The following is a 20,550-nucleotide window of genomic DNA, read 5'->3' as shown; positions in this document are numbered from 1 at the left end:
CGAGAGGTTAAGGCGATGGACTTGAAATCCATTGGTGTCTCCCCGCGCAGGTTCGAACCCTGCCGACTCACGAGTTGCGTACCAATTGCATCTTCCACGGTCTTTCCTCTCTTTCCACAATTCCTGTTTTGCAGGTTGAATAACGGCGCTTTGTTGATACGAGTATCAAGTTGGTGGTCTGAGCCCGGTAGCTCAGTCGGTAGAGCATCAGACTTTTAATCTGAGGGTCCAGGGTTCAAGTCCCTGTTTGGGCGCGAGGCAATCCTATTGATGGCGACCTCCATATCCCTAGCTCGGCACACCCGAGCCAGCTCGCTGGGAAAGAGTGCTCATGAAGTCAACTGAGTGAGTCTCAGTTCTCCTAGTTGGTACCGCTGTTCCTCCTGCTGCAGGGCAAGCATCTTCTAAACATTGCTTTCATCTTATTCTCAAGATTGTTCTTAAAAAAATTTTTAAGAAGACTGCACATTTTTCAAAAGACTCACAGCTTTCCAAAAACTCTTTCAAGTGAGGATAGCCCCACACCTGTCTTAAATCCCAAATAATAAGAACCAGTTAATTAAGTAACTGTTAGTCTCAAATTGGTCGTCACATTTTGGCATAGTAAGAACAGCAGCTACATGTAGTACATAGGGTTACATGTTTTAACCTGCTCAGTGTGATTTGATGTATTTTTGAATTTTACCAGGTTTCCATGTGGTCTTGGCCATTTTCTTCCTCTTACGCATTTGGACGTGTGTACATGTGACTGATCACATGACAGGAAACAGGAAAAACGGTATAAAAGAGGCAGCATGGCAAGCAAACAGCCTTTCACTTTACAAATCTGCTGGCGATCACCATTTCTGGACTGTGGTGTTTTATTCGACTTATCTTTGTAGATTCAAGCACTTGGAACATCACTTGATTGCATTATACACGGCTGGAAACGCGGCGGTGCTATGGAAACCGCTTCAGTGGGACCCTCTCTACTCGTGTTGCAGTAGTCGTGGCCGAGTGGTTAAGGCGATGGACTAGAAATCCATTGGGGTCTCTCCGCGCAGTTCGATCCTGCCGACTACGCTTTTGCTCTCCGCCCGCTGCATTGCATAAACAAGTCGCGGACTTTTTGAATCCCTTGACTGTAGCACGCCGCCATCTTCAGTGGTCAGTACCCTGCGTTGTGGCCGCAGCAACCCCGCTTCCAATCCGGGTCTCGCCGCCTTTGCCCTCAGACTCCTATTTGCCACCTCACCCTTCAGCTGGACATTGTGCCTGAAGCTCGCTGGCGGTCTATTCTGCTTTCTTCCTGCAGTCAACGGACCTGGAGGGCAGCAGGTTGGTGTAGTCGTGGGCTACGAGAGGTTAAGGCGATGGACTTGAAATCCATTGGCGTTCGAACTCTGCCGACTACTGCCGACCACGAGTTATACCAATTGCATCTTCCACGGTCTTTGCTCTCTTCCACAATTCCTGTTTTGCAGGCTGCACAACGGCGCTTTGTTGATACGAGTAACAAGTTGGTGGTCTGAGCCCGGTAGCTCAGTCGGTAGAGCATCAGAATTTTAATCTGAGGGTCCAGGGTTCAAGTGCCTGTTTGGGCGAAAGGCAGTCCTATGGATGGCGGCCTCCTGCTGCAGGGGCCAGCATCTTCTAAACAATGCTCTCATCTTATTACTCAAGATTGTTCTTAAAGAAACGTGAAAAGAACGCGCATTTTTTGAAAAGACTCAAAACTTACAAAATAGCTCTTTAAAGTGAGGATAGCCCCACATCTCTCTTAAATGCCAAAGAATAAGAACCAGTTAATTCAGCAAATGGGTTACTTCAAATTGGTTGTCTCTGAGCCAAACGGCCCTAGCTAGGTTACATGGTGTAGTGGTTAGCCCTCTGACTCTGTTTTAGACCCTGTCTGAAGAATCTTTTGGCAGCAGTCAGTCAAAAAACGCTTTCAGGGGTGCTTAGATTGGTTGCCGCCATGCGCAGGCTGTCTCTGTAGGGAAGTGAGCTTAAAAGAGCGGACCCAAGCTTGGAGAATGCCGCATCGATCCCACTACCTCTCGCATGCTAAGCGAGCACTCTACCATTTGAGCTAATTCCCTTGCTTGGCTACAGACATGTTCAAACACTGCTCTTCGCAGAGCGACGCCTATTTTTAAGGGGCTTGAATCTGTGAATTGAAGCAAATGAAGTTGGTGAATTAACCGAGATATTGTGCTTTAGTTTAAGGGGTACTGAGGCTTACTACCAAGCTGTTTTGCCACCCAGGATCGCTAGCAACCATCAAGTTTTCGGTCAACTGGGCCGAGAAGCGGCAAAGTGCAGTCATGTGGGACTCCAGGCTCAGCACTGAAAAAACCCCATCCACTTTTCAGCCTGCTTTGTCCTCAATGTGAAGCCTGATCTCCGTAGTCGTGGCAGAGTGTTCGCCTGCATGCAGAAGAGAAAGGGCTGTGTTATTTTTTTCTTTCTCCTCCCTCTCTGCCCCGGACCAATGCTTCCAGCCCTTCTCACCACTGAGGCTCAGTGGCGTGCCGTGATCGTGATAGTGGTTAGTACTCTGCGCTTGGCCGCAGCAACCCCGGTTCGAACTGGTCACGGCAGGCTTTTGCCAACAGGCAACGATCTTCTCCCATGTATTTTTGCCACTCATCCGGTGCTGGTGCGAACCTTGCCAACTACGGATGGCGATTGCCCTTTGACTTTAGTATTTGGTGCCGATAATTGTACCTTCCACGGTCTTTTGCTCTCTTCCGCAACTCCGCTTTTGCAGAATTCACACTCGGCGCTTTGTGGATACGTTATATACTAACAAGTAACAAGCCGGGCAGATTGAGCCGGAGCCTGGATAGCTCAGTCGGTAGAGCATCAGACTTTAATCTGAGGGTCCAGGGTTCAAGTCCCTGTTCGGGCGCGAGGCAATCCTATTGATGGCGGCTCCATATCCCTAGCTCGGCACACCCGAGTCAGCTCGTTGGGAAAGAGTGCTCATGAAGTCAACTGAGTGAGTCTCAGTTCTCCTAGTTGGTACCGGCTGTTCCTCCTGCTGCAGGTCCAGCATCTTCTAAACATTGCTTTCATCTTATTCTCAAGATTGTTCTTAAAAAAAAAATTTTTTTAAGAAGAATGCACATTTTTCAAAAGACTCACAGCTTTCCAAATAACTCTTTCAAGTGAGGATAGCCCCACACCTGTCTTAAATCCCAAATAATAAGAACCAGTTAATTAAGTAACTGGGTTAGTTCAAATTGGTCGTCACATTTTGGCATAGTAAGAACAGCAGCTACATGTAGTACATAGGGTTACATGTTTTAACCTGCTCAGTGTGATTTGATGTATTTTTGAATTTTACCATGTTTCCATGTGGTCTTGGCCATTTTCTTCCTCTTACGATTTGACGTGTGTACATGTGACTGATCACATGACAGGAAACAGGAAAAACAGTATAAAAGAGGCAGCATGGCAAGCAAACAGCCTTTCACTTTACAAATCTGCTGGCGATCACCATTTCTGGACTGTGGTGTTTTATTCGACTTATCTTTGTAGATTCAAGCACTTGGAACATCACTTGATTGCATTATACACGGCTGGAAACGTGCGGTGCTATGGAAACCCCAGTGGGACCCTCTCTACTCGGTGTTGCAGTAGTCGTGGCCGAGTGGTTAAGGCGATGGACTAGAAATCCATTGGGGTCTCCCCCGCGCAGGTTCGAATCCTGCCGACTACGCTTTATGCTCCGCCCGCTGCATTGCATAAACAAGTCGCGGGACTTTTTGAATCCCTTGACTGTAGCACGCCGTCATCTTCAGTGGTCAGTACTCCTGCGCCAGGCCGCAGCAACCCCGCCCAATCCGGTCTCGCCGCCTTTTGCCCTCAGACTCCTATTTGCCACCTCACCCTTCAGCTGGACATTGTGTCTGAAGCTCGCTGGCGGTCTATTCTGCTTTCTTCCTGCAGTCAACGGACCTGGAGGGCAGCAGGTCAATGTAGTCGTGGCCGAGAGGTTAAGGCGATGGACTTGAAATCCATTGGGTCTCCCGCCGCAGGTTCGAACCCTGCCGACTACGCAGTTGTACCAATTGCATCTTCCACGGTCTTTCCTCTCTTTCCACAATTCCTGTTTTGCAGGCTGCACAACGGCGCTTTGTTCGAGTATCGAGTATCGAGTATCAAGTAACGAGTATCAAGTAATGAGTATCAAGTTGGTGGTCTGAGCCCGGGTAGCTCAGTCGGTAGAGCATCAGAATTTTAATCTGAGGGTCCAGGGTTCAAGTGCCTGTTTGGGCGAAAGGCAGTCCTATGGATGGCGGCCTCCTGCTGCAGGGCCAGCATCTTCCAAACAATGCTCTCATCTTATTACTCAAGATTGTTCTTAAAGAAACGTGAAAAGAACGCGCATTTTTGAAAAGACTCAAAACTTACAAAATAGCTCTTTAAAGTGAGGATAGCCCCACATCTCTCTTAAATGCCAAAGAATAAGAACCAGTTAATTCAGCAAATGGGTTACTTCAAATTGGTTGTCTCTGAGCCCAAACGGCCCTAGCTAGGGTTACATGGTGTAGTGGTTAGCCCTCTGACTCTGTTTTAGACCCTGTCTGAAGAATCTTTGGCAGCAGTCAGTCAAAAACGCTTTCAGGGGTGCTTAGATTGGTTGCCGCCATGCGCAGGCTGTCTCTGTAGGGAAGTGAGCTTAAAAGAGCGGACCCAAGCTTGGAGAATGCGGGCATCGATCCCACTACCTCTCGCATGCTGCGAGCGCTTCTACCACTTGAGCTAATTCCCTTGCTTAGCTACAGACATGTCCAAACACTGCTTTCGCAGAGCGACGTCTATTTTTAAGGGCTTGAATCTGTGAATTGAAGCAAATGAAGTTGGTGAATTAACCGAGATATTGTGCTTTAGTTTAATGGGTACTGAGGCTTACTACAAGCTGTTTTGCTACCCAGGATCGCTAGCAACCATCAAGTTTTCGGTCAACTGGGCCGAGAAGCGGCAAAAGTGCAGTCATGTGGGACTCCAGGCTCAGCACTGAAAAACCCCATCCACTTTTCAGCCTGCTTTGTCCTCAACGTGAAGCCTGATCTCCGTAGTCGTGGCAGAGTGTTCGCCTGCATGCAGAAGAGAAAGGGCTGTGTTATTTTTTTCTTTCTCCTCCCTCTGCCCCGGACCAATGCTTCCAGCCCTTCTCACCACTGAGGCTCAGTGGCGTGCCGTGATCGTGAGCAGTGGTTAGTACTCATGCTGTGGCCGCAGCAACCCCGGTTCGAACTGGTCACGGCAGGCTTTTGCCAACAGGCAACCATCTTTCTCCCATGTATTTTTGCCACCTCATCCGGTGCTGGCAGCGAACCTTGCCAACTACGGATGGCGATTGCCCTTGACTTTAGTATTTGGTGCCGATAATTGTACCTTCCACGGTCTTTGCTCTCTCTTCACGGCTCCTTCCTCTGCAATTCCGCTTTTTGCAGGCTTCACTCGGCGCTTTGTGGATACGTTATATACTAACAAGTAACAAGCCAGCAGATTGAGTCGGAGCCTGGATAGCTCAGTCGGTAGAGCATCAGACTTTTAATCTGAGGGTCCAGGGTTCAAGTCCCTGTTCGGGCGCGAGGCAATCCTATTGATGGCGGCCTCCATATCCCTAGCTCGGCACACCCGAGCCAGCCTGCGTTGGGAAAGAGTGCTCATGAAGTCAACTGAGTGAGTCTCAGTTCTCCTAGTTGGTACCGCTGTTCCTCCTGCTGCAGGGCCAGCATCTTCTAAACATTGCTTTCATCTTATTCTCAAGATTGTTCTTAAAAATTTTTTAAGAAGAATGCACATTTTTCAAAAGACTCACAGCTTTCCAAATAACTCTTTCAAGTGAGGATAGCCCCACACCTGTCTTAAATCCCAAATAATAAGAACCAGTTAATTAAGTAACTGTTAGTTCAAATTGGTCGTCACATTTTGGCATAGTAAGAACAGCAGCTACATGTAGTACATAGGGTTACATGTTTTAACCTGCTCAGTGTGATTTGATGTATTTTTGAATTTTACCAGGTTTCCATGTGGTCTTGGCCATTTTCTTCCTCTTACGATTTGGACGTGGTGTACATGTGACTGATCACATGACAGGAAACAGGAAAAAACGGTATAAAAGAGGCAGCATGGCAAGCAAACAGCCTTTCACTTTACAAATCTGCTGGCGATCACCATTTCTGGACTGTGGTGTTTTATTCGGACTTATCTTTGTAGATTCAAGCACTTGGAACATCACTTGGATTGCATTATACACGGCTGGAAACGTGCGGTGCTATGGAAACCCCCAGTGGACCCTCTCTACTCGGTGTTGCAGTAGTCGTGGCCGAGTGGTTAAGGCGATGGACTAGAAATCCATTGGGTCTCCCCGCGCAGGTTCGAATCCTGCCGACTACGCTTTGCGCTCCGCCCGCTGCATTGCATAAACAAGTCGCTGGACTTTTTGAATCCCTTGACTGTAGCACGCCGTCATCTTCAGTGGTCAGTACCCTGCGTTGTGGCCGCAGCAACCCCGCTTCCAATCCGGTCTCGCCGCCTTTTGCCCTCAGACTCCTATTTGCCACCTCACCCTTCAGCTGGACATTGTGTCTGAAGCTCGCTGGCGGTCTATTCTGCTTTCTTCCTGCAGTCAACGGACCTGGAGGGCAGCAGGTCGGTGTAGTCGTGGCCGAGAGGTTAAGGCGATGGACTTGAAATCCATTGGGTCTCCCCGCGCGCAGGTTCGAACCCTGCCGACTCACGAGTTGCACCAATTGCATCTTCCACGGTCTTTGCTCTCTTCACACTTCCTGTTTTGCAGGCTGCAATAACGGCGCTTTGTTGATACGAGTATCAAGTTGGTGGTCTGAGCCCGGTAGCTCAGTCGGTAGAGCATCAGAATTTTAATCTGAGGGTCCAGGGTTCAAGTGCCTGTTTGGGCGAAAGGCAGTCCTATGGATGGCGGCCTCCTGCTGCAGGGCCAGCATCTTCTAAACAATGCTCTCATCTTATTACTCAAGATTGTTCTTAAAGAAACGTGAAAAGAACGCGCATTTTTGAAAAGACTCAAAACTTACAAAATAGCTCTTTAAAGTGAGGATAGCCTCACATCTCTCTTAAATGCCAAAGAATAAGAACCAGTTAATTCAGCAAATGGGTTACTTCAAATTGGTTGTCTCTGAGCCCAAACGGCCCTAGCTAGGTTACATGGTGTAGTGGTTAGCCCTCTGACTCTGTTTTAGACCCTGTCTGAAGAATCTTTTGGCAGCAGTCAGTCAAAAACGCTTTCAGGGGTGCTTAGATTGGTTGCCGCCATGCGCAGGCTGTCTCTGTAGGGAAGTGAGCTTAAAAGAGCAGACCCAAGCTTTGAGAATGCGGGCATCGATCCCACTATCTCTCGCATGCTAAGCGAGCGCTCTACCATTTGAGCTAATTCCTTGCTTGGCTACAGACATGTCCAAACACTGCTTTCGCAGAGCGACGCCTATTTTTAAGGGGGCTTGAATCTGTGAATTGAAGCAAATGAAGTTGGTGATTTAACCGAGATAATGTGCTTTAGTTTAAGGGGTACTGAGGCTTACTACCAAGTTGTTTTGCCACCCAGGATCGCTAGCAACCATCAAGTTTTCGGTCAACTGGGCCGAGAAGCGTGCAAAAGTGCAGTCATGTGGGACTCCAGGCTCAGCACTGAAAAACCCCATCCACTTTTCAGCCTGCTTTGTCCTCAATGTGAAGCCTGATCTCCGTAGTTGTGGCAGAGTGTTCGCCTGCATGCAGAAGAGAAAGGGCTGTGTTTTTTTTTTCTTTCTCCTCCTCTCTGCCCCGGACCAATGCTTCCAGCCCTTCTCACCACAGAGGCTCAGTGGCGTGCCGTGATCGATAGTGGTTAGTACTCTGCGTTGTGGCCGCAGCAACCCCGGTTCAACTGGTCACGGCAGGCTTTTTGCCAACAGGCAACGATCTTCTCTCCCATGTTTTTTTGCCACTCATCCGGTGCTGGTGCGAACCTTTACAACTACGGATGGCGATTGCCTTTGACTTTAGTATTTGGTGCCGATAATTGTACCTTCCACGGTCTTTGCTCTCTTCCGCAATTCCGCTTTTTGCAGGCTTCACTCGGCGCTTTGTGGATACGTTATATTCTAACAAGTAACAAGCCGGCAGATTGAGTCGGAGCCTGGATAGCTCAGTCGGTAGAGCATCAGACTTTTAATCTGAGGGTCCAGGGTTCAAGTCCCTGTTCGGGCGCGAGGCAATCCTATTGATGGCGGCCTCCATATCCCTAGCTCGGCACACCCGAAGTCAGCTCGTTGGGAAAGAGTGCTCATGAAGTCAACTGAGTGAGTCTCAGTTCTCCTAGTTGGTACCGCTGTTCCTCCTGCTGCAGGGCCAGCATCTTCTAAACATTGCTTTCATCTTATTCTCAAGATTGTTCTTAAAAAATTTTTTAAGAAGAATGCACATTTTTCAAAAGACTCACAGCTTTCCAAATAACTCTTTCAAGTGAGGATAGCCCCACACCTGTCTTAAATCCTAAATAATAAGAACCAGTTAATTAAGTAACTGGGTTAGTTCAAATTGGTCGTCACATTTTGGCATAGTAAGAACAGCAGCTACATGTAGTACATAGGGTTACATGTTTTAACCTGCTCAGTGTGATTTGATGTATTTTTGAATTTTACCAGGTTTCCATGTGGTCTTGGCCATTTTCTTCCTCTTACGCATTTGACGTGTGTACATGTGACTGATCACATGACAGGAAACAGAAAAACAGTATAAAAGAGGCAGCATGGCAAGCAAACAGCCTTTCACTTTACAAATCTGCTGGCGATCACCATTTCTGGACTGTGGTGTTTTATTCGACTTATCTTTGTAGATTCAAGCACTTGGAACATCACTTGGATTGCATTATACACGGCTGGAAACGCGGTGCTATGGAAACCCCAGTGGGACCTCTCTACTCGGTGTTGCAGTAGTCGTGGCCGAGTGGTTAAGGCGATGGACTAGAAATCCATTGGGGTCTCCCGCCGCAGGTTCGAATCCTGCCGACCACGCTTTGCGCTCCGCCCGCTGCATTGCATAAACAAGTCGCGGGACTTTTTGAATCCCTTGACTGTAGCACGCCGTCATCTTCAGTGGTCAGTACCCTGCGTTGTGGCCGCAGCAACCCCGCTTCCAATCCTGGTCTCGCCGCCTTTGCCCTCAGACTTCTATTTGCCACCTCACCCTTCAGCTGACATTGTGCCTGAAGCTCGTTGGCGGTCTATTCTGCTTTCTTCCTGCAGTCAACGGACCTGGAGGGCAGCAGGTTGGTGTAGTCGTGGCCGAGAGGTTAAGGCGATGGACTTGAAATCCATTGGTGTTCGAACCCTGCCGACTACGAGTTGCGACCAATTGCATCTTCCACGGTCTTTGCTCTCTCTTCCACAATTCCTGTTTGCAGGCTGCATAACGGGCGCTTTGTTGATACGAGTATCAAGTTGGTGGTCTGAGCCCGGTAGCTCAGTCGGTAGAGCATCAGAATTTTAATCTGAGGGTCCAGGGTTCAAGTGCCTGTTTGGGCGAAAGGCAGTCCTATGGATGGCGGCCTCCTGCTGCAGGGCCAGCATCTTCTAAACAATGCTCTCATCTTATTACTCAAGATTGTTCTTAAAGAAACGTGAAAAGAACGCGCATTTTTGAAAAGACTCAAAACTTACAAAATAGCTCTTTAAAGTGAGGATAGCCCCACATCTCTCTTAAATGCCAAAGAATAAGAACCAGTTAATTCAGCAAATGGGTTACTTCAAATTGGTTGTCTCTGAGCCCAAACGGCCCTAGCTAGGGTTACATGGTGTAGTGGTTAGCCCTCTGACTCTGTTTTAGACCCTGTCTGAAGAATCTTTTGGCAGCAGTCAGTCAAAAACGCTTTCAGGGGTGCTTAGATTGGTTGCCGCCATGCGCAGGCTGTCTCTGTAGGGAAGTGAGCTTAAAAGAGCGGACCCAAGCTTGGAGAATGCCGGGCATCGATCCCACTACCTCTCGCATGCTAAGCGAGCGCTCTACCATTTGAGCTAATTCCCCTTGCTTGGCTACAGACATGTTCAAACATTGCCTTCGCAGAGCGACGCTCTATTTTTAAGGGGGCTTGAATCTGTGAATTGAAGCAAATGAAGTTGGTGAATTAACCGAGATATTGTGCTTTAGTTTAAGGGGTACTGAGGCTTACTACCAAGCTGTTTTGCCACCCAGGATCGCTTAGCAACCATCAAGTTTTCGGTCAACTGGGCCGAGAAGCGGCAAAAGTGCAGTCATGTGGGACTCCAGGCTCAGCACTGAAAACCCCCATCCACTTTTCAGCCTGCTTTGTCCTCAATGTGAAGCCTGATCTCCGTAGTCGTGGCAGAGTGTTCGCCTGCATGCAGAAGAGAAAGGGCTGTGTTATTTTTTTCTTTCTCCTCCTCTCTGCCCCGGACCAATGCTTCCAGCCCTTCTCACCACTGAGGCTCAGTGGCGTGCCGTGATCGTGATAGTGGTTAGTACTCTGCGTTGTGGCTGCAGCAACCCCGGTTCGAACTGGTCACGGCAGGCTTTTTGCCAACAGGCAACGATCATCTTCTCCCATGTATTTTTGCCACCTCATCCGGTGCTGGTGCGAACCTTGCCAACTACGGATGGCGATTGCCCTTTGACTTTAGTATTTGGTGCCGATAATTGTACCTTCCACGGTCTTTGCTCTCTCTTCCGCAATTCCGTTTTTGCAGAATTCACCTCGGCGCTTTGTGGATACGTTATATACTAACAAGTAACAAGCCGGGCAGATTGAGCCGGAGCCTGGATAGCTCAGTCGGTAGAGCATCAGACTTTTAATCTGAGGGTCCAGGGTTCAAGTCCCTGTTCGGGCGCGAGGCAATCCTATTGATGGCGGCCTCCATATCCCTAGCTCGCACACCCGAGTCAGCCTGCTGGGAAAGAGTGCTCATGAAGTCAACTGAGTGAGTCTCAGTTCTCCTAGTTGGTACCGCTGTTCCTCCTGCTGCAGGTCCAGCATCTTCTAAACATTGCTTTCATCTTATTCTCAAGATTGTTCTTAAAAATTTTTTAAGAAGAATGCACATTTTTCAAAAGACTCACAGCTTTCCAAATAACTCTTTCAAGTGAGGATAGCCCCACACCTGTCTTAAATCCCAAATAATAAGAACCAGTTAATTAAGTAACTGGGTTAGTTCAAATTGGTCGTCACATTTTGGCATAGTAAGAACAGCAGCTACATGTAGTACATAGGGTTACATGTTTTAACCTGCTCAGTGTGATTTGATGTATTTTTGAATTTTACCATGTTTCCATGTGGTCTTGGCCATTTTCTTCCTCTTACGCATTTGGACGTGTGTACATGTGACTGATCACATGACAGGAAACAGGAAAAACAGTATAAAAGAGGCAGCATGGCAAGCAAACAGCCTTTCACTTTACAAATCTGCTGGCGATCACCATTTCTGGACTGTGGTGTTTTATTCGGACTTATCTTTGTAGATTCAAGCACTTGGAACATCACTTGGATTGCATTATACACGGCTGGAAACGTGCGGTGCTATGGAAACCCCCCAGGGACCCCTCTACTCGGTGTTGCAGTAGTCGTGGCCGAGTGGTTAAGGCGATGGACTAGAAATCCATTGGGGTCTCCCCGCGCAGGTTCGAATCCTGCCGACTACGCTTTTTGCGTTCGCCCGCTGCATTGCATAAACAAGTCGCGGGACTTTTTTTGAATCCCTTGGACTGTAGCACGCCGTCATCTTCAGTGGTCAGTACCCTGCGTTGTGGCCGCAGCAACCCCGCCTAATCCGGGTCTCGCCGCCTTTTGCCCTCAGACTCCTATTTGCCACCTCACCCTTCAGCTGGACATTGTGTCTGAAGCTCGCTGGCGGTCTATTCTGCTTTCTTCCTGCAGTCAACGGACCTGGAGGGCAGCAGGTCAGTGTAGTCGTGGCCGAGAGGTTAAGGCGATGGACTTGAAATCCATTGGGGTCTCCCGCCGCAGGTTCGAACTCCTGCCGACTACTACGAGTTGCGACCAATTGCATCTTCCACGGTCTTCCTCTCTCTTCCACAATTCCTGTTTTGCAGGCTGCACAACGGCGCTTTGTTCGAGTATTGAGTATCGAGTATCAAGTAACGAGTATCAAGTAACGAGTATCAAGTTGGTGGTCTGAGCCCGGGTAGCTCAGTCGGTAGAGCATCAGAATTTTAATCTGAGGGTCCAGGGTTCAAGTGCCTGTTTGGGCGAAAGGCAGTCCTATGGATGGCGGCCTCCTGCTGCAGGGCCAGCATCTTCCAAACAATGCTCTCATCTTATTACTCAAGATTGTTCTTAAAGAAACGTGGAAAAGAACGCGCATTTTGAAAAGACTCAAAACTTACAAAATAGCTCTTTAAAGTGAGGATAGCCCCACATCTCTCTTAAATGCCAAAGAATAAGAACCAGTTAATTCAGCAAATGGGTTACTTCAAATTGGTTGTCTCTGAGCCCAAACGGCCCTAGCTAGGGTTACATGGTGTAGTGGTTAGCCCTCTGACTCTGTTTTAGACCCTGTCTGAAGAATCTTTTGGCAGCAGTCAGTCAAAAACGCTTTCAGGGGTGCTTAGATTGGTTGCCGCTCATGCGCAGGCTGTCTCTGTAGGGAAGTGAGCTTAAAAGAGCGGACCCAAGCTGGAGAATGCGGGCATCGATCCCACTACCTCTCGCATAAGCGAGCGCCTACCACTTGAGCTAATTCCCTTGCTTAGCTACAGACATGTCCAAACATTGCTTTCAGAGAGCGACGCCTATTTTTAAGGGGGCTTGAATCTGTGAATTGAAGCAAATGAAGTTGGTGATTTAACCGAGATAATGTGCTTTAGTTTAAGGGGTACTGAGGCTTACTACCGAAGCTGTTTTGCCACCCAGGATCGCTAGCAACCATCAAGTTTTCGGTCAACTGGGCCGAGAAGCGGCAAAAGTGCAGTCATGTGGGACTCCAGGCTCAGCACTGAAAAACCCCCATCCACTTTTCAGCCTGCTTTGTCCTCAATGTGAAGCCTGATCTCCGTAGTCGTGGCAGAGTGTTCGCCTGCATGCAGAAGAGAAAGGGCTGTGTTTTTTTTTTTCTTTCTCCTCCCTCTCTGCCCCGGACCAATGCTTCCAGCCCTTCTCACCACAGAGGCTCAGTGGCGTGCCGTGATCGTATAGTGGTTAGTACTCTGCGTTGTGGCCGCAGCAACCCCGGTTCGAATCCGGGTCACGGCAGGCTTTTGCCAACAGGCAACGATCTTCTCTCCCATGTTTTTTGCCACCTCATCCGGTGCTGGTGCGAACCTTGCCAACTATGGATGGCGATTGCCCTTTGACTTTAGTATTTGGTGCCGATAATTGTACCTTCCACGGTCTTTGCTCTCTCTTCCGCAATTCCGTTTTTGCAGGCTTCACCTCGGCGCTTTGTGGATACGTTATATTCTAACAAGTAACAAGCCGGCAGATTGAGCCGGAGCCTGGATAGCTCAGTCGGTAGAGCATCAGACTTTTAATCTGAGGGTCCAGGGTTCAAGTCCCTGTTCGGGCGCGAGGCAATCCTATTGATGGCGGCCTCCATATCCCTAGCTCGGCACACCCGAGTCAGCTCGTTGGGAAAGAGTGCTCATGAAGTCAACTGAGTGAGTCTCAGTTCTCCTAGTTGGTACCGCTGTTCCTCCTGCTGCAGGGCCAGCATCTTCTAAACATTGCTTTCATCTTATTCTCAAGATTGTTCTTAAAAAATTTTTTAAGAAGAATGCACATTTTTCAAAAGACTCACAGCTTTCCAAATAACTCTTTCAAGTGAGGATAGCCCCACACCTGTCTTAAATCCAAATAATAAGAACCAGTTAATTAAGTAACTGGGTTAGTTCAAATTGGTCGTCACATTTTGGCATAGTAAGAACAGCAGCTACATGTAGTACATAGGGTTACATGTTTTAACCTGCTCAGTGTGATTTGATGTATTTTGAATTTTACCATGTTTCCATGTGGTCTTGGCCATTTTCTTCCTCTTACGCATTTGACGTGTGTACATGTGACTGATCACATGACAGGAAACAGAAAAAACAGTATAAAAGAGGCAGCATGGCAAGCAAACAGCCTTTCACTTTACAAATCTGCTGGCGATCACCATTTCTGGACTGTGGTGTTTTATTCGGACTTATCTTTGTAGATTCAAGCACTTGGAACATCACTTGGATTGCATTATACACGGCTGGAAACGTGCGGTGCTATGGAAACCCTCCAGTGGGACCCCTCTCTACTCGGGTGTTGCAGTAGTCGTGGCCGAGTGGTTAAGGCGATGGACTAGAAATCCATTGGGGTCTCCCCGCAGGTTCGAATCCTGCCGACTACGCTTTTTGCGCTCCGCCCGCTGCATTGCATAAACAAGTCGCGGGACTTTTTTGAATCCCTTGGACTGTAGCACGCCGTCATCTTCAGTGGTCAGTACCCTGCGTTGTGGCCGCAGCAACCCCGCTTCCAATCCGGGTCTCGCGCGCTTTTGCCCTCAGACTCCTATTTGCCACCTCACCCTTCAGCTGGACATTGTGTCTGAAGCTCGCTGGCGGTCTATTCTGCTTTCTTCCTGCAGTCAACGGACCTGGAGGGCAGCAGGTCGGTGTAGTCGTGGCCGAGAGGTTAAGGCGATGGACTTGAAATCCATTGGGGTCTCCCCGCGCAGGTTCGAACCCTGCCGACTACTGAGTTGCGACCAATTGCATCTTCCACGGTCTTTGCTCTCTCTTCACACTTCCTGTTTTGCAGGCTGCATAACGGGCGCTTTGTTGATACGAGTATCAAGTTGGTGGTCTGAGCCCGGGTAGCTCAGTCGGTAGAGCATCAGAATTTTAATCTGAGGGTCCAGGGTTCAAGTGCCTGTTTGGGCGAAAGGCAGTCCTATGGATGGCGGCCTCCTGCTGCAGGGCCAGCATCTTCTAAACAATGCTCTCATCTTATTACTCAAGATTGTTCTTAAAGAAACGTGAAAAGAACGCGCATTTTGAAAAGACTCAAAACTTACAAAATAGCTCTTTAAAGTGAGGATAGCCCCACATCTCTCTTAAATGCCAAAGAATAAGAACCAGTTAATTCAGCAAATGGGTTACTTCAAATTGGTTGTCTCTGAGCCCAAACGGCCCTAGCTAGGGTTACATGGTGTAGTGGTTAGCTCCTCTGACTCTGTTTTAGACCCTGTCTGAAGAATCTTTTGGCAGCAGTCAGTCAAAAACGCTTTCAGGGGTGCTTAGATTGGTTGCCGCCATGCGCAGGCTGTCTCTGTAGGGAAGTGAGCTTAAAAGAGCAGACCCAAGCTTGGAGAATGCGGGCATCGATCCCACTACCTCTCGCATGCTAAGCGAGCGCTCTACCATTTGAGCTAATTCCTCTTGCTTGGCTACAGACATGTCCAAACATTGTTTTCGCAGAGCGACGTCTATTTTTAAGGGGCTTGAATCTGTGAATTGAAGCAAATGAAGTTGGTGATTTAACCGAGATAATGTGCTTTAGTTTAAGGGGTACTGAGGCTTACTACCGAAGCTGTTTTGCCACCCAGGATCGCTAGCAACCATCAAGTTTTCGGTCAACTGGGCCGAGAAGCGGCAAAAGTGCAGTCATGTGGGACTCCAGGCTCAGCACTGAAAAACCCCCATCCACTTTTCAGCCTGCTTTGTCCTCAATGTGAAGCCTGATCTCCGTAGTCGTGGCAGAGTGTTCGCCTGCATGCAGAAGAGAAAGGGCTGTGTTTTTTTTTTTCTTTCTCCTCCCTCTCTGCCCCGGACCAATGCTTCCAGCCCTTCTCACCACAGAGGCTCAGTGGCGTGCCGTGATCGTATAGTGGTTAGTACTCTGCGTTGTGGCCGCAGCAACCCCGGTTCGAACTGGTCACGGCAGGATTTTGCCAACAGGCAACGATCTTCTCTCCCATGTTTTTTGCCACCTCATCCGGTGCTGGTGCGAACCTTGCCAACTACGGATGGCGATTGCCCTTTGACTTTAGTATTTGGTGCCGATAATTGTACCTTCCACGGTCTTTGCTCTCTTCCGCAATTCCGTTTTTGCAGGCTTCACCTCGGCGCTTTGTGGATACGTTATATTCTAACAAGTAACAAGCCGGCAGATTGAGCCGGAGCCTGGATAGCTCAGTCGGTAGAGCATCAGACTTTTAATCTGAGGGTCCAGGGTTCAAGTCCCTGTTCGGGCGCGAGGCAATCCTATTGATGGCGGCCTCCATATCCCTAGCTCGGCACACCCGAGTCAGCTCGTTGGGAAAGAGTGCTCATGAAGTCAACTGAGTGAGTCTCAGTTCTCCTAGTTGGTACCGCTGTTCCTCCTGCTGCAGGGCAAGCATCTTCTAAACATTGCTTTCATCTTATTCTCAAGATTGTTCTTAAAAAATTTTTAAGAAGAATGCACATTTTTCAAAAGAAACAAGTCATGGGACTTTTTGAATCCCTTGGACTGTAGCACGCCGTCATCTTCAGTGGTCAGTACCCTGCGTTGTGGCCGCAGCAACCCCGCTCCAATCCGGTCTCGCCGCCTTTTGCCCTCAGACTCTTATTTGCCACCTCACCCTTCAGCTGGACATTGTGCCTGAAGCTCGTTGGCGGTCTATTCTGCTTTCTTCCTGCAGTCAACGGACCTGGAGGGCAGCAGGTCGGTGTAGTCGTGGCCGAGAGGTTAAGGCGATGGACTTGAAATCCATTGGTGTCTCCCCGCGCAGGTTCGAACCCTGCCGACTACGAGTTGCGACCAATTGCATCTTCCACGGTCTTTGCTCTCTTTCCACAATTCCTGTTTTGCAGGTTGAACAACGGCGCTTTGTTAATACGAGTATCAAGTTGGTGGTCTGAGCCCGGGTAGCTCAGTCGGTAGAGCATCAGACTTTTAATCTGAGGGTCCAGGGTTCAAGTCCCTGTTCGGGCGCGAGGCAATCCTACTGATGGCGGCCTCCATATCCCTAGCTCGGCACACCCGAGTCAGCTCGTTGGGAAAGAGTGCTCATGAAGTCAACTGAGTGAGTCTCAGTTCTCCTAGTTGGTACCGCTGTTCCTCCTGCTGCAGGGCAAGCATCTTCTAAACATTGCTTTCATCTTATTCCTCAAGATTGTTCTTAAAAAAATTTTTTAAGAAGACTGCACATTTTTCAAAAGACTCACAGCTTTCCAAAAAACTCTTTCAAGTGAGGATAGCCCCACACCTGTCTTAAATCCCAAATAATAAGAACCAGTTAATTAAGTAACTGGGTTAGTTCAAATTGGTCGTCACATTTTGGCATAGTAAGAACAGCAGCTACATGTAGTACATAGGGTTACATGTTTTAACCTGCTCAGTGTGATTTGATGTATTTTTGAATTTTACCAGGTTTCCATGTGGTCTTGGCCATTTTCTTCCCCTTACGCATTTGGACGTGTGTACATGTGACTGATCACATGACAGGAAACAGGAAAAAACGGTATAAAAGAGGCAGCATGGCAAGCAAACAGCCTTTCACTTTACAAATCTGCTGGCGATCACCATTTCTGGACTGTGGTGTTTTATTCGGACTTATCTTTGTAGATTCAAGCACTTGGAACATCACTTGGATTGCATTATACACGGCTGGAAACGTGCGGTGCTATGGAAACCCCCCCAGTGGGACCCCTCTCTACTCTGTGTTGCAGTAGTCGTGGGCCGAGAGGTTAAGGCGATGGACTAGAAATCCATTGGGGTCTCCCCGCGCAGGTTCGAATCCTGCCGACTACGCTTTTGCGTTCCGCCCGCTGCATTGCATAAACAAGTCGCGGGACTTTTTGAATCCCTTTGACTGTAGCACGCCGTCATCTTCAGTGGTCAGTACCCTGCGTTGTGGCCGCAGCAACCCCGCTCCAATCAGGGTCTCGCCGTCTTTTGCCCTCAGACTCCTATTTGCCACCTCACCCTTCAGCTGGACATTGTGTCTGAAGCTCGCTGGCGGTCTATTCTGCTTTCTTCCTGCAGTCAACGGACCTGGAGGGCAGCAGGTCGGTGTAGTCGTGGCCGAGAGGTTAAGGCGATGGACTTGAAATCCATTGGGGTCTCTCAGCGCGCAGGTTCGAACCCTGCCGACTACGAGTTGCGACCAATTGCATCTTCCACGGTCTTTGCTCTCTCTTCCACAATTCCTGTTTTGCAGGCTGCAATAACGGGCGCTTTGTTGATACGAGTATCAAGTTGGTGGTCTGAGCCCAGGTAGCTCAGTCGGTAGAGCATCAGACTTTTAATCTGAGGGTCCAGGGTTCAAGTGCCTGTTTGGGCGAAAGGCAGTCTTATCAATGGCGGCCTCCTGCTGCAGGGCCAGCATCTTCTAAACAATGCTCTCATCTTATTACTCAAGATTGTTCTTAAAGAAACGTGAAAAGAACGCACATTTTTGAAAAGACTCAAAACTTACAAAATAGCTCTTTAAAGTGAGGATAGCCCCACATCTCTCTTAAATGCCAATGAATAAGAACCAGTTAATTCAGCAAATGGGTTACTTCAAATTGGTTGTCTCTGAGCCGAAACGGCCCTAGCTAGGGTTACATGGTGTAGTGGTTAGCCCTCTGGACTCTGTTTTAGACCCTGTATGAAGAATCTTTTGGCAGCAGTCAGTCAAAAAACGCTTTCAGGGGGTGCTTAGATTGGTTGCCGCCATGCCCCATCCACTTTTCAGCCTGCTTTGTCCTCAATGTGAAGCCTGATCTCCGTAGTCGTGGCAGAGTGTTCGCCTGCATGCAGAAGAGAAAGGGCTGTGTTATTTTTTTCTTTCTCCTCCTCTCTGCCCGGACCAATGCTTCCAGCCCTTCTCACCACTGAGGCTCAGTGGCGTGCCGTGATCGTGATAGTGGTTAGTACTTCCGCGTTGTGGCCGCAGCAATCCCGGTTCGAATCCGGGTCACGGCAGGCTTTTGCCAACAGGCAACAATCTTCTCTCCCATGTTTTTTGCCACCTCATCCGGTGCTGGTGCGAACCTTGCCAACTACGGATGGCGATTGCCCTTGACATTAGTATTTGGCGCCGATAATTGTACCTTCCACGGTCTTTGCTCTCTCTTCCGCAATTCCGTTTTTGCAGGCTTCACCTCGGCGCTTTGTGGATACGTTATATTCTAACAAGTAACAAGCCGGCAGATTGAGCCGGAGCCTGGATAGCTCTACCTGGAGCAGGATCGTCTGTGTTTCGCGGTCCAATCGCCGAGCTCGCTTTCCATTTTGACAATGGACGAACGGCCAACCGCGTCGCGCTTGAGAATGGACGGGAGCCAATCAGAGCGCGAGCTGTCCATTGTTGGGGAGCCAATCAGAGCGCGAGCTGTCCATTGTTGGGGAGCCAATCAGAGCGCGAGCTGTCCATTGTTGGGAGCCAATCGCTCTGTGTTGCGAGAATGGACGAGAGCCAATCGCGCTGTTTAACGCACCGCCAATCGCGTTTCCAAGTGAGATCCAAGCGAGAATAAAACTGCTTAGTTTTAGCTGACTTTACGCAGTCCTGATTTCAATTCGACAGACAGAAGAAAATTGCATAATTCGACAAAGTAAGTATTAAATGTTTTTTTTCTCTCCGTTTGCTATGTTTTTGAACTGATAATTCATTACGTTTTCGTCCATCGTTCTTGTTTTGCATTTAAAAACTATGACTTCGTAGCGAGTTTTTAACATCATCTCTATAATTGCAATTTGCCTTTAATCTTACTTATTAAATTCCATTTAGTCGCTTTTATATCTCGCGTTCGTTATAACTGTCATTAAATTCCCGGGAAATTCTAAATGATTTGACTTGAGTGACGTGTGGTGTAGTAACCATGACGTGTTTTGTCGTGTGTTTGTCGTCGTGTTGTTTGCCTTTAATCTTACTTATTACGTTCCATGATTTTTTTTTTTTACTCGAACGGTATAAACTGTCGTGGCAGTAAAAAAATGCTTGAAGACATAGTCAGTAAAGTACAGTAGTGAAAGTGTAGTAATCTCTTTATTATTGTTATTATTCTTTGGAAGATCAGGTTTCAACTGTATAAACAAAGTTTTGCTATACATAAAAATCTGACTGAAAAAAACAACATAAACATTTAGCATGTGCAATATTTACTATAGTGGAAGTGTAGGAAAAGTGTTTTGTTAGCATAGTTTCATAGTTTATAATCTCACATATTAAACTCTTATATGCCTGTAATTTAAACAAAAAAAATTATATTTATTTTGGGTGAAAAACAGTAGTTCATCAAAATTTGTCGTTTTGCTATAGTGTGAATGTAGTAATCCTGTTTTGTGTTTGCAGATTGATTACTATTTGTATAAACACATATGCAAGTGCTAAACATAATCATTTTAAATGACAAAGGAAAGTAATAAATTAATTAACCATAGATATATAAACGTGCAGTTACAAAAGTGTAGTTACTATGAAGAAACATACGTTTAACCACAGTTTTGAACTGAATTAACAATGCGTTTTATTTTTTGATGTCATTATTACACACTAAATGTAGTAACTAACATAACAGTAAATTGGCATAACTGGATGTAACTATTCAAACTAAACAAAAACT

At 47.7% G+C, this 20,550-nt stretch overlaps 18 non-coding genes across 18 annotated transcripts; all 18 read left to right on the top strand.

Annotated features, from left to right (window-relative positions):
• The first annotated feature begins 3,623 nt into the window (after positions 1-3,623).
• trnas-aga lies at positions 3,624-3,706 on the top strand. The gene has a single exon. It is a non-coding gene; the product is annotated as a tRNA-Ser (tRNA).
• Positions 3,707-3,965: 259 nt separating this feature from the next.
• On the top strand, positions 3,966-4,046 carry trnas-uga. Its single transcript has one exon. It is a non-coding gene; the product is annotated as a tRNA-Ser (tRNA).
• A 1,467-nt stretch (positions 4,047-5,513) lies between these two features.
• Positions 5,514-5,586, top strand: trnak-uuu. The gene has a single exon. It is a non-coding gene; the product is annotated as a tRNA-Lys (tRNA).
• Positions 5,587-6,315: 729 nt separating this feature from the next.
• Positions 6,316-6,396, top strand: trnas-aga. Its single transcript has one exon. It is a non-coding gene; the product is annotated as a tRNA-Ser (tRNA).
• Positions 6,397-8,153: 1,757 nt separating this feature from the next.
• On the top strand, positions 8,154-8,226 carry trnak-uuu. The gene has a single exon. It is a non-coding gene; the product is annotated as a tRNA-Lys (tRNA).
• Positions 8,227-8,950: 724 nt separating this feature from the next.
• On the top strand, positions 8,951-9,032 carry trnas-aga. The gene has a single exon. It is a non-coding gene; the product is annotated as a tRNA-Ser (tRNA).
• A 1,757-nt stretch (positions 9,033-10,789) lies between these two features.
• Positions 10,790-10,862, top strand: trnak-uuu. Its single transcript has one exon. It is a non-coding gene; the product is annotated as a tRNA-Lys (tRNA).
• A 726-nt stretch (positions 10,863-11,588) lies between these two features.
• Positions 11,589-11,670, top strand: trnas-aga. The gene has a single exon. It is a non-coding gene; the product is annotated as a tRNA-Ser (tRNA).
• Positions 11,671-11,934: 264 nt separating this feature from the next.
• Positions 11,935-12,017, top strand: trnas-uga. Its single transcript has one exon. It is a non-coding gene; the product is annotated as a tRNA-Ser (tRNA).
• A 1,151-nt stretch (positions 12,018-13,168) lies between these two features.
• Positions 13,169-13,240, top strand: trnah-gug. Its single transcript has one exon. It is a non-coding gene; the product is annotated as a tRNA-His (tRNA).
• Positions 13,241-13,480: 240 nt separating this feature from the next.
• On the top strand, positions 13,481-13,553 carry trnak-uuu. The gene has a single exon. It is a non-coding gene; the product is annotated as a tRNA-Lys (tRNA).
• A 730-nt stretch (positions 13,554-14,283) lies between these two features.
• trnas-aga lies at positions 14,284-14,363 on the top strand. Its single transcript has one exon. It is a non-coding gene; the product is annotated as a tRNA-Ser (tRNA).
• A 266-nt stretch (positions 14,364-14,629) lies between these two features.
• trnas-uga lies at positions 14,630-14,711 on the top strand. Its single transcript has one exon. It is a non-coding gene; the product is annotated as a tRNA-Ser (tRNA).
• A 1,424-nt stretch (positions 14,712-16,135) lies between these two features.
• Positions 16,136-16,208, top strand: trnak-uuu. The gene has a single exon. It is a non-coding gene; the product is annotated as a tRNA-Lys (tRNA).
• Positions 16,209-16,666: 458 nt separating this feature from the next.
• On the top strand, positions 16,667-16,748 carry trnas-uga. Its single transcript has one exon. It is a non-coding gene; the product is annotated as a tRNA-Ser (tRNA).
• A 109-nt stretch (positions 16,749-16,857) lies between these two features.
• trnak-uuu lies at positions 16,858-16,930 on the top strand. Its single transcript has one exon. It is a non-coding gene; the product is annotated as a tRNA-Lys (tRNA).
• A 736-nt stretch (positions 16,931-17,666) lies between these two features.
• Positions 17,667-17,749, top strand: trnas-aga. The gene has a single exon. It is a non-coding gene; the product is annotated as a tRNA-Ser (tRNA).
• A 263-nt stretch (positions 17,750-18,012) lies between these two features.
• trnas-uga lies at positions 18,013-18,096 on the top strand. The gene has a single exon. It is a non-coding gene; the product is annotated as a tRNA-Ser (tRNA).
• The last annotated feature ends 2,454 nt before the right edge of the window (positions 18,097-20,550 follow it).

The sequence above is a fragment of the Puntigrus tetrazona genome, chromosome 4 (assembly GCF_018831695.1).
Source record: "Puntigrus tetrazona isolate hp1 chromosome 4, ASM1883169v1, whole genome shotgun sequence".
Classification (NCBI taxonomy): Eukaryota; Metazoa; Chordata; class Actinopteri; order Cypriniformes; family Cyprinidae; genus Puntigrus; species Puntigrus tetrazona.
The sequence above is the reverse complement of the archived record's forward strand: the minus strand, read 5'-3'. Positions and strand labels throughout refer to the sequence as shown.